Source organism: Macaca thibetana, chromosome 9, assembly GCF_024542745.1.
Source record: "Macaca thibetana thibetana isolate TM-01 chromosome 9, ASM2454274v1, whole genome shotgun sequence".
NCBI classification, from domain to species: domain Eukaryota; kingdom Metazoa; phylum Chordata; class Mammalia; order Primates; family Cercopithecidae; genus Macaca; species Macaca thibetana.
Genome location: NC_065586.1, coordinates 105,188,627 through 105,205,041, shown reverse-complemented (window position 1 = coordinate 105,205,041; position 16,415 = coordinate 105,188,627).

The window sequence follows — 16,415 nt, the reverse complement described above, 5'->3', positions numbered from 1 at the left end:
CAGAGTAATCTGAAGAGGTATGTGTGGCCTCTACATAAAATAATTTCCATCTCAAGTCAGGGAATTAATCCTCTGCAATCCTGTTAATCAGAAGAGCTTTACAACCTATTTTTTTAAATAAAGGAATTAAAAAATAAACTATAAGAGCCCTGGCTTATTATGTTCTAAGCCTTATAATAGGTTCTTTATGGATGTCATAGCATTAATGGACTAGAATAATCCTGCAAAGTAGATAACATGATTCTTATTTTGCTGATGATGGATCTCAGGCAGGGGAGAAAAGCAGCTTGCCTATGACCACAAAGCTGGTAGACACCACCTCCAGGATTTTACTGTAGATCACCTCCAGGGTTTTACTGTAGATCACCTCCAGGATTTTACCGTAGATCACCTCCAGGATTTTACTGCAGATCACCTTCAGAACTTCCCATGAGTTTACTGGGAATGAGGGGGCACACATACATATCACACACTTTGGAACCTGGGAAATCAGTTGTGAAATGGGGAATCATAGACCAGTGTGCTAGATGAGTAAAGATGCTATGAGAGCCTGAATGAAGGCAGAATAGATGGGCTTGGTGGGAAAGATCACACCCGAGGGGTGATTCAAAGGTTGCACCTAGCACTCACTTTCTGACTTCTCTCCTTCCTTCCATTCTTCCCCTTTACAATTCAACTGTCACCAAGTTACAGAAACTCCCTTTAAAAACGAAAAAAATAGTCAAATTTCATCTTTGTCTGTTGTCTTTTAAATGTAGAATTAAATTTTAAAAATTAATATGGATATAACATATCTGCCAAATTATCTGCCTCACTTTCTCTGTTGTAGGAATGCCAGTGCTCCTTACATTCTTCCAGAGTGATGTTTATATTTTTTCATCTTTGTTTTTGTTTTCTCCCATCTCAGAACCCTTGCATATGCTCTTTTTATCTAGAATTAACACCCTTCTGCATTTTCATCTAGGTCATGTATCCTATAGTCTCTGTATAAATGCCTTTTTGATCAAGAATCACTTTTTAATGTTAAAATCTGGTCAAAACAGAATAGGCTTGCTTGTGCAGTAGAGAAGTCCCTGTCACTAGGAGTATTTATAGAGGATGTGTGAAATCTTTATTGGAAATGTTATAGGCTACAGAAAATAGAATTGTAAAAGGCTTAAATATATTGAAATAGGGGGACATTCTCAAGGAAGAAGCAAAATTTTGATTGAAGGTGGAGAAAGGGTCAGTTTTATAAAAGTAGGGGACAGCCTGGTGAAGTGAGTGGAGTAAGAGAGAGAGCATTCAGGGAGGATGAGATTGTGTGAAGAATCTGAGGGCACAATGGATTCCATAGGCTCAAGAAGCAAAGAAAAGAGCAGCCCAACTGGGCTGTGTATGTGGACGGAGGGTGGAGCAGCAGGTGGGATTATTGTGGAGACGTGGGCCTTAAGCTTTGTAGTGCATGCTAAGAAATCCCTTAGTGTGCAGGTACAGAAGCTCAGCCAACCCTCACTCATGAGTACAGGAATAAAATTGGTTTCTCTTGAGGTAACTCAGAGGGCATCAGTGGCCTGCGGTTCCAACAAATGGGTTATGGTCCACCCATTGTGATGGAAAGTTCAAAGAAGTCTCTTGCAAAGTCAGAATGTGAATCAGATTGCATCAAAGTGTGTCAGAGGAAAAGGTCATGGATGTGCTGATGCATCTCTCTGTACTTCCCACATGAAAGAGTCCTTCAAATCCGTCTCTGTCAAACATTCCTGCTCATGCCAAGATGGTTCTTGGCTGAAGGAAAGACCTGTGGGGTTTGTGAAAGTCGGCTCTTTCTATATAGAGTTTTTCATGCTTCTTGTAAAAATGTCACTAAGTTAATTTTAAAAAAAATATTGGCACACATATTGGTGAGTCTGCAAAAGACTCTCTACAAGCTGATTTTTTAGAACATACCAAAGCCCCCTCCAGGGGAGACAAAATAAAATCCTCAGAATTGAATCTCAATCTGGAGAACTTTCCTCTCAGAAAGTTTCCTTTGCAAACACATTATTTTATAGCAAACTTGAGACAACCACAATAGCTCTAGTCTGCCAGGAAATAGTGTGTTTTCTTTCTTTCCACCTGCTTCTCCTCCTCCTCCTCTTTATTTTTCTTTCTCCTTCTCCCTTTCCTTCTTTTTTTTTTTGTATTTAAAATACTAGTTCCAAATAGTTTGTGAGTTTTTCACACCAAAGCAATTTTTGCTTTAGGATGACAAAGTCATCAGCAACCTGCATCCCTGAAATAGTCTACTTTTTAAAAACTCCCTTAGCTGAGGCATTAAAGGAGTTCCTTCAGAAAATAGTAAGGAATTAGATTCACCCCTCTTAACAATGTGAAGTGTGTTGTTTCTTTGACAAGAGCTAAAGAAACCCCCATCTTTTAACTGAGTCTGTAACCCAGGGACAATGCTGTTGATGAAGTTACTCTAATCACCCCACTGAAACTCCCTCTGTGAGAGTCACAGCTTTCTCCATGGTTCTCGTCATAGTCATTTGAAGCAGAATGCAATTTGCCCTGTGTGGGAAGAGGCACAGACATGCTGAGCTGTGGTAGTGAATTGAGATAAGCCATGGTGTCAGAGGTTGGTTCACAGTTACTCCAGAATGGTCTTCTGTGGGTGGAATACACACATAAATACGGCAGTTCTTACAGATGGCTGGTGCTCTCTGAGCAGCTCCCACACCTGGTGTCCATGTCAGTCCCCTCCTGTGCAAATTCATTCACTTGCCTGGCAGAATCTGAGGACTAGCACTGTGCAGTTTGCTTTTGGGTTTTCAAATAACCTTTTATTCTTCCCATGGGAAAGAACAGTAGCACCTACTATTTACTGAGCATCTACTATGTGTTAGGCACTGTGCTAAGCACTTTATATGAATTATTTTATTTAGTATTTTTAGCAAAACATCCTAAAACACGGATGTTAACCTCATCTCTATTCTGCAGATGAAGAAATTAAGCCTTAAAGACAGTATGGGGCAAAGTCAGTTCTGCCTGGAGGTTTGCTTGAAATACTCACGAAGTCTAAGCTTTCAAAGCACTAAGCTTTCAAAGCACCATGGACAGATTGATGATGAGGAGAGAGACAGCAGTGACTTGCAGCCCAGTGGACTGAGTGTGACCAGTAGCTCTCCCACTCACTGAGGTGCCCGAGGGCCATCTCATGGAGATGTGGTTTTCTTAGCTGTCAAAAGCAGAAAATTGTAAGACTTGGTGAAAATGAAATCAACCAAAGTTAGTGAGTGTCTGGCATTTTGCCTGCTATCAAGTAGGTGAACTTGGCTTGATTCTGAGCTTTATAGTTATCTCAAAGGCAGACGATGAGCACCATTTTAATTCATGTAAAGGTATTTTGCTTCACTAGAAAGCATTTATTTTGGTAAGTGTTTGGCCATTTACACCCTTGAAGTACTTAAATGAGCTCATCCATGAAGACCCTGAAGAAGTTAAATTATAGTTCATTGGGGAAGTGATCAGATCCATACATCTGTGATAATTAGAGATATTGAGAAGGCTTTAATTGATAGATGATGTTTTATTCCTTAAACTACAAGGCATGTGTTAAGATGGTCATTGTATATGTTGATACTCCTAGTGGATTTGAACTTTTTCTAATAACAAACACAAGTAGGACACTAACAAAGAGCGCCCTCTTATTGACTTTGGTTTTCAGACTGAATTCTTATATATTTTGTTTTGGCTGTTGTTTTTTATTTGTTTTCAAGGCGCTGATCCAGAAGTAGAAACCCTCTCAGCCTTGATCTGGGATCCAGCTCAGGATCATTGTGCTTAAGATTCATTGTTATTGTGGCTTATCATCAAATCCCTTTCTAACCTCATTAGGTGTGATTTTTACGTCCCTATGTCTCTATGCATGCAAGAGAACAGACACTATAGCTCACTCTTATTATTTTAAGTTACTCATGGCATGAAACACACTAAAGAATGACTGAGACTGCGAGTTCTGTGAAGGCAAAGGACCTATTTGTCTTTCCCTACTGGATCTTTAATGCCTAAGATGGCACATAGGAGGTGCTCTTGGTGTATTTTCACATTAATTGACTTGATTGAATATATGCAATAAAATTTTATAAGCTCTCATAATTAGTGTTGAGTTATTCTTACCAAGGATTGTCATTTCTCAGGTTTCACTTTTTTTTAAGACTGATGTTAATTAAGATTAGAAAAAAAGGAGCGGATGTAAGGCACAGCTAGAGGCTATGAAATAATAGCATCAGCAGCAGCAGCAATAATAACAAAAACTAATTATGCTTATTGAGTGCTTACCATATGCCAGGCATACACTTAGTACTTTATGTATTATTTCATTTAGAAGAAAAGAGTTATTCATTACCATTCCCATTTATGGATGAGAAAAATGAGGCACAGGGAAATTAAATAACTCACTTGAGGTCCCAAGTAAGTTGCTGAGCTGGGCTTTGAGCCTGTCTATTTGTTGCCACAGCTACGTTCTAACCACTATGCATTGTTGTGATTCCAAGTCCCTAGATATAACCCCAAAATGCCTCCAATTTCTCTTTTAACATAAGAGATGAATATCCTGGCAAGCTTCATGGAACTCTTGTGTCTCCTTTGCTATGGCATTTGCTCCTGATGGCATGAAATATTTATAAATAAATTCCATATTTTCTTTTGGCAGCATGGTGGGGTTGTTCAATCAGAAGTGCTGAGTCAGCCAACCAGACTATGAATTCCTTGCTCTGCTTAAAAGCTTTTGTTTTTTAAAGTTACATAACTGACTACATTAGTTTCTTGTTTTATAAGTGGAAATGAGAGTACTTATATTCTAGAGCTGTATATTGCTCGACAGAATACATGCAAACTACTTAGCACAAAGTTTAATGCAGAAGGGTAATTATTATTTTGTTATAACAATATTAATTACTACAGAAGTAGCATTCCTATAGTGAGGTCAATATGGAGCAGAAAGTGAAATTTTTATGTAGATACTGAGTAATTCAGAAAATCCTGGATAATTAGATTTTTCCCATATTTGTGCAATCCTTCTAAAAAGTCAATTGTTAAATAAAAATAATGTGGTTACGATGATCATATTTTCCAAACCATAAAAATAGGATCATCTCATTTGATAAAAATTTTGTTCTGGTGTATGACTATGTATAAACACACACACACACACACACACACACACACACACACACAAAACACAGGCTTACCAACCCTTAAAAATGGATTCAGTTGTGCTTTTATCAAAGCAGCCTAATAGAAAAGAGCAAAATTATCTACAATTGTGACTGTCTTGGAAAATCCAAGATTTATAGGCCCCATATTTATAATGCACAGTGTCTATAAGGGAGGATATCTCTATTTTCAAAGCTATCAAAAATCCACTTTGAATAAGAAATATTTTTCTTTCTGCTAAGCCCAGAGATTCTGTTTTCCTTAATCATCTCTTTATTTTTAGTGAAAGTTTCATTAGCCATTGACACTGCTGCTTCATTATCTTTCTAGATTGCTCGCTCCATGTCATTCTCATTTTCTTAGTCCTTGGAAAACATCTGTTTCATGGACATATTGCCTCACTCTCTCTTCCCAACTTTGAATTATACTGAATGGTGTTAAATTATCTTCCTTTGTTCCTCCTCTTCCCATTCTTTTTCCTTCCCTTCCTTTCTTTACTCTCCTCTTCTTGAACAATTAAGTCCTGAAGTCATTTAATTGGGCAGAATAAAAAAGATAAGTGGGTGTCCTGGGAGGAAAGGGAGGCTGGAGGGGCCTAGTGCAGGAATGAGGAGCATCTCACCTTGTTCTGTGCAGGGTGAGGAAGACACACATGAGCGGGAGTAGCTTAGAATAGGTGAGGGGGACATGCATGCAGTGGTGGTGAGAGAGGCCCAGCTTGGAGTATTGGTTATGAAATGGGATGAGGAGTGAGGGCTTTCCTGTCAAAGGGTGGCCCACATAGCAAGTTGGAACCGAAGTTAGGTAAGGTGGGGTTTGGCAAAGAAGAAATATTGGCTATGTGCAAGGGGATAGAAGGAAAGGAAGAAAAATAAATTAAGGATAACGAGAGCCCAGTTTCTCACTGTCAGAGAAGGGAAATCAAATGTCAAAAATGTAAAAACTAAAAGGAATCTTTTCAGTTTTGGTAGATTGGAATTTGAAGTATCAGTATGACTTCAAGGAAGGGTGTGTGTGTTTCTTAGTTCATTTGTGCTACTGTAACAAAAGAGCACAGACCAAGTAATTTTTTAAAAAATAGTAATGTATTTCTCACAGTTCTGAAGGCTGAGATGCCAAAGATCAAGTGGGAAGGTATGGTGAGGGCCTTGCTGTGTCCACACAGGGCAGATGAGTGGAGAAAAATGAACTAGGTCCTGCAACCTCTTTTCATAGCAGCATTATTCTATTCATGAGGGTGGATCTCTCATGACTTAATCACTTCCCAGAGGCCCTGCCTTCCAATACCTTCATCTTGGTGATTAGGTTTTAACACGAATTTTAGAGAAGGCACTACATTTAAACCACAGCAGTACGTGTGTTGTTGGCTTTCTTTAATTATTTGTTCTATTAATTGAAAGGGCCTCAGAGCAGTTACAGCAGTAAGATCTTACATTAAGTGTTCTTATTACACACGCATACACAAATACATAAACAATAATTTAAAAAGAATAGGAGGAAGCTTTTAGAGGTGATGGATAAGTTTATGACATAGATTGTAGGGATGATTTTATGAGTTTACACATTTCTGAAGTCATCAAGTTGTAAACATTGAAATGCACAGGTTTTTATATGTCAATCATACCTCAGTAAAGTGTTTTTAAAAATAGGAGCGCTCCTTCTGCCCATATCTTATCTTCTAAATATATTTTTCACTATGGGAACCAGGAATATTTTTCTGCATGTGTGCCAGAAAGTAAATAAATAATTAATGATGGAACGTGTCAGAAAGACACAGAAGCCAGTTAGGAGAAGTTCTCTGTGCCAAATTGAGCATAATTTGAACATCAAAATAAGTAATACTGGTAACACATTATAACCCATTGACTAAAATAGGAAACCATCAGTCTAACCATGTTTAAACAAGTGAATAAATAAGTACATTTGAAGAGGAAAAGAATCTTTGAATAGTTTCAAAGTGACCCTTCTGAAACAAAATACTTAAGAAAAAAAGAGGAACTTCAGAGTGGAGAAGCACTACTTAATCAACAACATCATTTGTAATGAGGAAGTGAACATTATCGGTAACGGGACAAATGGAAATCATCCACTGTATGATAAGATTAAAGGGAAAGGACAAAGAATCAAACATGCATATAATCTAATCATGAGGGAACAGCAGGCAGACCCACAAGGGATATATATTTTACCAAATATCTGGCCTGCAATCATCAAAAGTGTCAAAGTTATGGAAGTCAAAGAAAGAAAGGAAATGTTCCAAAACTGAGGCAGACTAAAGAGACATGACAATAAAACATAAAAAATGATTCTGAACAGGATCTTTTTGTCATAAAGCCATTATTGGGAGCATTGATATCTGATTGATATGTGGCAGTAATGCATCAACATTAATTATGGCTTTAATGGTGATCATTGTTTGTAATTATGCAGAAAATCATATATTTTTTGGTAATAGGAATAAGATGGCTGTATGTATGAGTAAGGGGATATCAGTTCAGCTACTTACTCTCAGTTGGTTCAGGGAGGAAGTGTTCTTTTTCTAAAACATACTTTAAGTTCTGGGGTACATGTGCAGAATGTGTAGGTTTGTTACATAGGTATACACGTGCTATGGTGGTTTGCTGCACCCATCAACCTGTCATCTACATTAGGTATTTCTCCTAATGCTCTACCTCCCCCCTTGCCCCAGACAGGCCCAAATGTGTGATGTTCCCCTCCCTGTGTCCACGTGTTCTCATTGTTCAATTCCGACTTACGAGTGAGAACATGCGGTGTTTGATTTTCTGTTCTTGTGTTGGTTTGCTGAGAATGATGGTTTCCAGCTTCATCCACGTCCTTGCAAAGGACATCAACTCATCCTGTTTTGTGGCTGCATAGTATTCCATGGTGCATATGTTCCACATTTTCTTTATCCAGTTTATCATTGATGGGCATTTGGGTTGGTTCCAAATCTTTGCCATTGTGAACAGTGCCACAGTAAACATATGCGTGCATGTGTCTTTAGAGTAAAATGAGTTATAATTCTTTGGGTATATACCCAGTAATGGGATTGCTGGGTTAAATGGTATTTCTGGTTCTAGATCCTTGAGGAATCGCCACACTGTCTTCCACAATGGTTGAACTAATTTACATTCCCACTAACAGTGTAAAAGTGTTCCTATTTCTCCACATCCTCTCCAGTATCTGTTTTTTCCTGACTTTTTAATGATTGCCATTCTAACTGGCGTGAGATGGTATCTCATTGTGGTTTTGATTTGCATTTCTCTAATGACTTGTGATGATGAGCTTTTTTTCATGTTTGTTGGCTGCATAAATGTCTTCTTTTGAGAAGTGTCTGTTCATATCCTTCACCCACTTTTAGATGGGGTTGTTTTTTACTTGTAAATTTAAGTTCTTTTTAGATTCTGGATATTAGCCCTTCGTCAGATGTATAAATTGCAAATTTTTTCTCCCATTCTGTAGGTTGCCTGTTCACTCTGATGATAGTTTCTTTTGCTGTGCAGAAGGTCTTTATTCTAATTAGATCCCGTTTGTCAATTTTGGCTTTTGTTGCCATTGTTTTGGAGTTTTAGTCATGAAGTTTTGCCCATGCCTATGTCCTGCCTAGATTTTCTTCTAGGGTTTTTATGGTTTTAGGTCTTATGTTTAAGTATTTAATCCATCTTTTTTTATAGCAATAGAGAGTATATGGAAGCGACCAATACTGCTTTTATGACCTGCAATCTATTAACAGCTAGTGTGCACTGGCTTCTTCTCTCTTTCTCTGACTCTTCCTTTGTAGTTGAGCAAACAGGCGAATCTTGGTTCTGATGTCAGCTTTGTCATTTGTGAGTTACATGATTTGAACAACAATACACTCTTTCCAAACCTCAGTATTTTCTTCTATGAATTGAGGATAATAGTAGATAAAAAAGGATTAACACAGTATTTGGCCCATGTTAATCACTGAATAAAAGTGTGATTATTATTATCATTGTTGCTCATCTATTTCTGTGTCAAACTGAATAGGTATGTCTTATCCTTTTAAACAGTTTTACAACATTCACTATTTTTATGTACCTTATACATCTATATGTATTAATATTTATGATTTATTTTTGGTGTACTTTAGATATATTTCAAATATTTTGCTATTGTGTACAGCATGGCAATGAACATCTCACTGTCTATATCCTTCTTTTTCACTTACTATTTAGTATGTATGTCTAGAATTTATATTTTACTTATATCCCTTAATATATATTCCTAGAACTGGAACTTTTGGATGAAAGACATGCTAGCCTTTTTAAAACAGGGGCTAGTAAACTCTTTTCTGTAAATGAACAGATATTTTAGTGTTTTCATGCTAGATAGTCTCTGTCACAGCTATTCAGTTCTGCTGTTGTAGAAGCAGTCATAAGCAAATGAATGTGACTATATTTCAATGAAACTCTTTAAAAGAAAACAGGAAGTGGGGCAAGTTTGTCCATTAAAAAAAATCAAGAGAGAAGAAAGAGTCTTCTTGTACTTTTAGTTTCAAAGGCCTGAAAATCAAGAGGTAATCAACTTTCATTTCACAATAACCTTGATATGAAAATTCTACTGTAGGATGGGAAATGTCAGCACCTACAAATGGAAGCAAGTTTGCACTCATCTGGCAGCTGTAACTCTGGCTGCCAAGTATGACTTCTGTCATCTGAGGTTCACCATCCAATACCACCCCTGACCACACTGACCTTTAGGCAGAGAAGAACTTGGAAAAAAATTATAGTGGTGCCTCATTTCTTAATGTAGAAGGATAATCAGCTTATAATGGAAATTATACATTGTTTTAAAGTGGAAAAATGAGCACTTGGGACATAAAGTCTTGCTAGTGTGGTGGTTTGTTGTTGTTGTTGTTGTTGTTGTTTTTTGACAGAGTCTTTGTCACTTACCTAGGCTGGAATGCAGTGGCATGATCTTGGCTCACTGCAAACTCTGCCTCCCAGGTTCAAGTGATTCTTCTGCCTCAGCCTCCAGAGTACCTAGGATTACAGGTGTGCGCCACCACGCCCAGCTGATTTTTGTATTTTTAGTAGAGACAGGGTTTTACCATGTTGATCCGGCTGGTCTTGAACTCCAGACCTCAAGTGATCCACCCGCCTCGGCCTCCCAAAGTGCTGGGATTACAGATGTGAGCCACCATGCTGGACTAATGTGGCTTTTAAGAAAAAGTGGGCAGTATTTTTTCCTACCCTCTAATGTGGAATAGGTTAAAGTTTCTAGTTCTTCAAGGTTAAGCCTCACTACAAGTCTTTCTGGGATACTTTCTTGTGTATTTAAATGAACCATCTGACGATTACAGATGCTTCTTTCTGTCTTAGAATAGTTTGCATTTCCCCAGCTGATATCTAGGCTTTCTGGAGTCTGGACACTTGTCTGATCCAGGGCTGCTGTGTATGAAGGAGGAACCAAAGCAATGATGTGTGTGATACAGCCGGGATCAACAGTGCTTGTGGGCAGAGGATCGCAGGTTGTTGAGGAGGCTTCCCAGGACAGACCGTGCCATGCTACCTTTCCCCTGTCACACAGTGTGTGCCATTGTGGGGACTGGAGGCTCCTAGAACTAAAAACAGTTGCTCATCGGTGAAAGTGTGTGTGTTTTGCATTTTTTAAAAATAGAAACTGCAATTTAGAATATCCATTCTGGAATTAGGCTGAAGATGCCAATGAGATGGTTTCATAATTGATTATAATATTAACAACAAAAAGCAAAAATAATACTTATATAGTACCTACCATTTACCAAGCACTGTTCTAAACCCTATACATTATTAACTCATGTAATCCCTGCAAAAACCCTGTGGAATAGATACTTTTATAATCCTCATTTGAGAGTTCCAGAATCTGAGGCAAAGAGGGGTTAAATTACTCGCTCGAAGTTACTTTTGCAGTCTGTAAAAATAAAAAATGGCACCACTAATATAGGCATCCACACGGTTGGGCTACACCATCATATTTTTACACTGAGCCACAGGACTTTGGTATAAATGTTACAGATTAAATTAGATAGGCCCTAAATTTCCACGGAATCCCCAAGGGCCACACGCGTCTCCTGAAAATAGAATCCTGACAGAGCTAATGACTGACGTTAACATTTGGAAGCGCCGGGCGCGGTGGCTCAAGCCTGTAATCCCAGCACTTTGGGAGGCCGAGACGGGCGGATCACGAGGCCAGGAGATCGAGACCATCCTGGCTAACACAGTGAAACCCCGTCTCTACTAAAAAAATACAAAAAACTAGCCGGGCGAGGTGGCGGGCGCCTATAGTCCCAGCTACTCGGGAGGCTGAGGCAGGAGAATGACGTAAACCCGGGAGGCGGAGCTTGCAGTGAGCTGAGATCTGGCCACTGTACTCCAGCCCGGGCGACAGAGTGAGACTCCGTCTCAAAAAAAACAAAACAACAACAACAACAAAAAAAACATTTGGAAGCACCATACGTGTGGGCTTCCAATGCCGTGTTATAGAGTCTGCATTTTATTTTCTCAAATTTCCTACAAGATAGTTTTTATTTATATTCATATTTGACAGATGATGGACCCACATCTCAGAGACATTAAATTTGTCATTTTAAATCAACAGACACTGAGTGGCAGACTGAATATTCATATGCAAGTCTGTCTCCAAATCCCAAACTCTTAACAAATATCCTGTACAATTTCAGAGGCAAGGTAGTGAAAAGAGTACTGGGTTGGAATTAAAATACCTACATTTTAAACCCAGCAGCTCTATTTCATCACCAAGGGACATTGGATAAGTTAGTACCTTTCTCAAGACTGAAGTTTTGTCCTATATCACGTAAAAGAATTGGTGTTAGTTACCACTGTTTTCTTTCAGAATGATACTGTATGATTATGTGATTGTTCTATGTCAAAATATGTCTGAGTACCTTTTCAAATTCTAAACTATCCCAAGACATTTCCAGTCCCCAGAGCATAGTGTAAATAGAAGAAATTTAGATAAACACTATTTTCAGTCATTGGGATAAAACACTAAATGCTTGAATACAGAACAACACTTTTGAAAAATAAGCTAATGCTAATCCTTTTTTTTCTTTTTTTATTTGAGATGGAGTCTTGCTTTGTCACCCAGGCTGGAATGCAATGGCACAATCTTGACTCACTGAAACCTCCACGTCCCGGGCTCAAGTAATGCTCCTGCCTCAGCTTCCCAAGTAGCTGGGATTATAGACACGTGCCACCATGCCCAGCTAATTTTTTTGTATTTTAATAGAGACTTGGTTTCACCACGTTGCCCAGGCGGGTCTTGAACTCCTGACCTCAGGTGATCCACCCACCTCGGCCTCCCAAAGTACTGGAGTTACAGGCATGAGCAACTGTGTCTAGCCACTAATGCTAATCTTTGTCAGAAACCCTGTTGATTTCTTCAGGCCTCAATTTTCACATGTATAGATTGGCTATCTGAATACCAGTGCCAAAGCCCCTTTTTTGTATGTCCTACATGTAAGACACACAGTGCAAGATTAGTGGAGTTCAGAACTTCCTGGTGCCTGCCAAGCTGCCATGCAGATTGTGAGCTGCATCCAAGGTCTCTTTCAATGTTGAGTTTCCTATCTATTAAATCAGGGCATACCCATGAGGAATGGACACTGCATGGACTCTCATGTTGCAGTTCACTTGGTCTTTTGCAGCGTCCCACTAATTCATGTGCTTTGAATATTCCAGGGTCATTTTTTTATTCTTGGCCAAATGCAATATTCCATCATAGAAATGCTTTTGCTGGGGTCCTTCTAGGTCTATCTCATTTTGTACCTTTCTCTTTTTCTCAGTACGCACCCTTTCCCTAGTGCACAGATCTCAGCAATATGTCCAGGACCCTTTCTATGGAATGTTGAAATATGAAAAGTAAAGCTCATTTTCTAGGCCGCTTGAAACTGTTTCTTTCTGTCTTTTGTCATTTTTACATCTTTCCAACATGGGTGATTAATCCCTAATTCTTCTTCTTTAATAAGAAGAGCCTATGATAGATGGAAAATTCCAGATTGTGCACTTACTTGCTCAGAATTCCTTGGCTTTAGAGCATAAACAGTGATCTAATCCATGCAGTCAGACCTAAGGGAAAATATACAGTCAAGAGGGTGGAAGACCCTCTGGCAAAACATATACAGAGGGATTGCCCACTTTCTTCCTGCAAGTATGATTAGGCAAAAATATGGCACATGGAGGAGTAGCAGCATTTGGTGATTATGAGGGCATTAGCCTGAGGATTTAAGCCATCGTGCTCAAGATGTTGAGTAGAAAGAGAAGCACCTGAATCATAGATGACATCACTACGCTTCCTAAGTAACCAAATCTGGAACTCTCTATCTTTTAGTGAGATGATGAAGACACTGATCTTAAGACAATTTTGTTGGATCATTCTGTGAGTTTCAGCAAAAATATTTTTGAAACATTATACAAATCCAAGATACCCCCTTGCAAAAGGTTTACATCTCCTTTGCCTGACTCAACATGTTTTATTTCATAATCTTGGCAGAAGTGTCATTTCAGAAGGACACTAGATGGCAATATATGCTTCATAATTTATGGTGGGGGAAGGGAATTTAGGTTTAATATTGAACTGTCAAACATACATGAAATGTTCAATGTGTGAATGTGAAAATATTTCAGAGTTTTATTTATTCTGTAGCTCTGTAAAACTACTCTTTTAATTAAGACAGAAAGAAGCACTCTGAATATAATAAAAAAATGTTTGAGCACTGGGACATACTGGGTAGGATACTCTAATGTCCCATCCAGGTTTAGGGAACAAAGAAGGTCCTGTCTCAGAAGAATGTGTCCAAACAAAGGCTACAAATATTCAAATCTCTTTTCTTCTGCTATTTAAGTCAGGTGCTGTGTCTATGGTGTAGTTGGTAATCCAGGTGGACCATGTGTATTGTAGATGTGTCTCAATGAAGAAAGCATTACATTTGTGCCTAGAGAGAAATGATTTAAGAAATATTAGCCACATAGTCAAATTTATAGCCTTAACCCTTTGCCCAAATAGCATCTCTTGTATAATTTATTTTTATTTCTAAGTGATGGTCTTAAAGATTGTAGTGTTTCCATTCTTGACAAGAATTTGCATGTGACTTTATCTGTGTGCCTTAATGAATCAATCAAATGCTGTCATATAAACTATATGTTCCTCCAAAGAAGTTTATGCATGATATCAGTTTCTGTTTGGGACATCTGGAATTTATAAGTGGTACATAAAATATCACTTATTATCAAAATATATTTTCTGTGTTCATGGGATAATGTCTATTATTTGTTTTTAGAATTTGTCTCATACACCATCATCTTCTGGGCTCATCTGTGAATTCCCGAGTAGTAGCAGTTAATCATTTCAGAGATACGTTCAGAGATTCAGATACATTCAGAACATTCAGAGATGTTCAGAGAACATCAGAATAGGACCCCATTGGTGATTTATTTTAGTGAAATAAATTTGAAATATATGTATACTTTATAAGAATATGGATTTAAGAAATTCAAAGCAGGGAACTTAGTGAATTATTTGCTCTTGTGTTCCTGTGTTGGGTCTGCTATTTTTGGTGGCAGCTCTTGTGGCTTAATTGCCTTCGTTGGCATGTTGTTCTCCAGTTGAAAAATAAGCAACTTGTTTCCAAATGTCTTCCTCCATAATTAATGAGGTATTAATTAGCTCTAAGTCTTAAAAAAAAACCAGAGAATAATTACTGTACAAACTTTTATAATAACAGTGTTTAAAATCATGTAGGTGTCTTGGTAAATATTTAAGAGGAAGATTTGAAACATTTTTTTTTCATGGTATTACTTGCTTCTAATGAAACAACAAAAGAAAAAGAAACATTTTTCCCCCTTCCATCATTCTCCTTCTGTCATTAAGACATTGTGAGAAATCAAGACCAAATGCGACAATCACTTGGTAATTTGAAACTCTACACCCTTCCCCAAGGAGGATCAGTATATAACATTTTACTTGAGTGTGTTACTAAAAGGATCAGTCTTGGATGGAGGCATATTCATATTTTTGATAATGAATGGAATAATTGATATCCATGGAATAGTCCATGGATAATAAATGGAATAGGCTTATTTCTGAGTTTGAGATTATAGAAGGATTTCTTACAGAGGAACTTGTTCCAAGACATTCAATTCAGTGAATATACAACAAAGATCAACCCCCTGCCACCCAGCTCCATCGATCAGCAACAGAATTGAAGTCAGACATTTCTTACTTAGGGATAAGAATAGAATTTTATGGCAGCCTACCCACTAGAAAGTAAATTAACTCTAATCATCATAAAACTCTAAGATTGTTTCTCTCATTTCACATGGGTGAAAATGAAGTCCAAAGAGGTTGTGTTACTTGCTGAATAACAACCTCTGTATATAATGAAATTTGTTTTATTTCACACAGACGGGTATTGTATAATTTTTCAAACACACACACACACACACACACACACACACTACAGAAAAGATTATAGTAGAGTTTATTTTATGTTATTGTTTGTGTAGCTGTTTGTGAGGAAGAAGTATACTTCCCCAATTCATGGTCAATAATCTACATTTGGAGAACTTTTTTTTTTTTTTTGAGATGGAGTCTTGCTCTGTTGCCCAGGCTGGAGTGCAGTGGCATGGTCTCGGCTCACTGCAACCTCCGCCTCCCAGGTTCAAGTGATTCTCCTGCCTCAGCCTCCCAAGTAGCTGGGGTTACAGGCACCCACCATCATGACTGGCTAATTTTTTGTATTTTTAGTAGAGACGGGGTTTCACCACGTTGGCCAGGCTGGTCTTGAACTCCTGACCTCGTGATTTGCCCATCTCTGCTTCCCAAAGCACTGGGATTACCCCCATGCCTGGCCAGAAGATGCTTAATAAACGTTTGATGAAAGATTGAATGAATGGAATAGCATTGTATTAAGCTTCTATTTGTGGCAATGTAAATCATTTATTAACACTGTATAAAAGCAATACAGCAATATTTTAAGAAAAGATTAAGCATGTGGTTTGTAGAGATGCTTTATTCTGATGAGCATAGGAAGTAACAAAATCCTGTATTTTCCAATTTCCAGCAGAGACTAAAATTATTTCCAGAGTCGTGTTCAACTTTAGCTTCAATTTGCAGACAGAACCCTCCACAAAATTCTTTAAGAAAAGTCATTACTCTCTATTCCTCAAAAAGGATTTGTTTGAAGACATTATAATGCTTCCCTGTCCTTGAGTCCT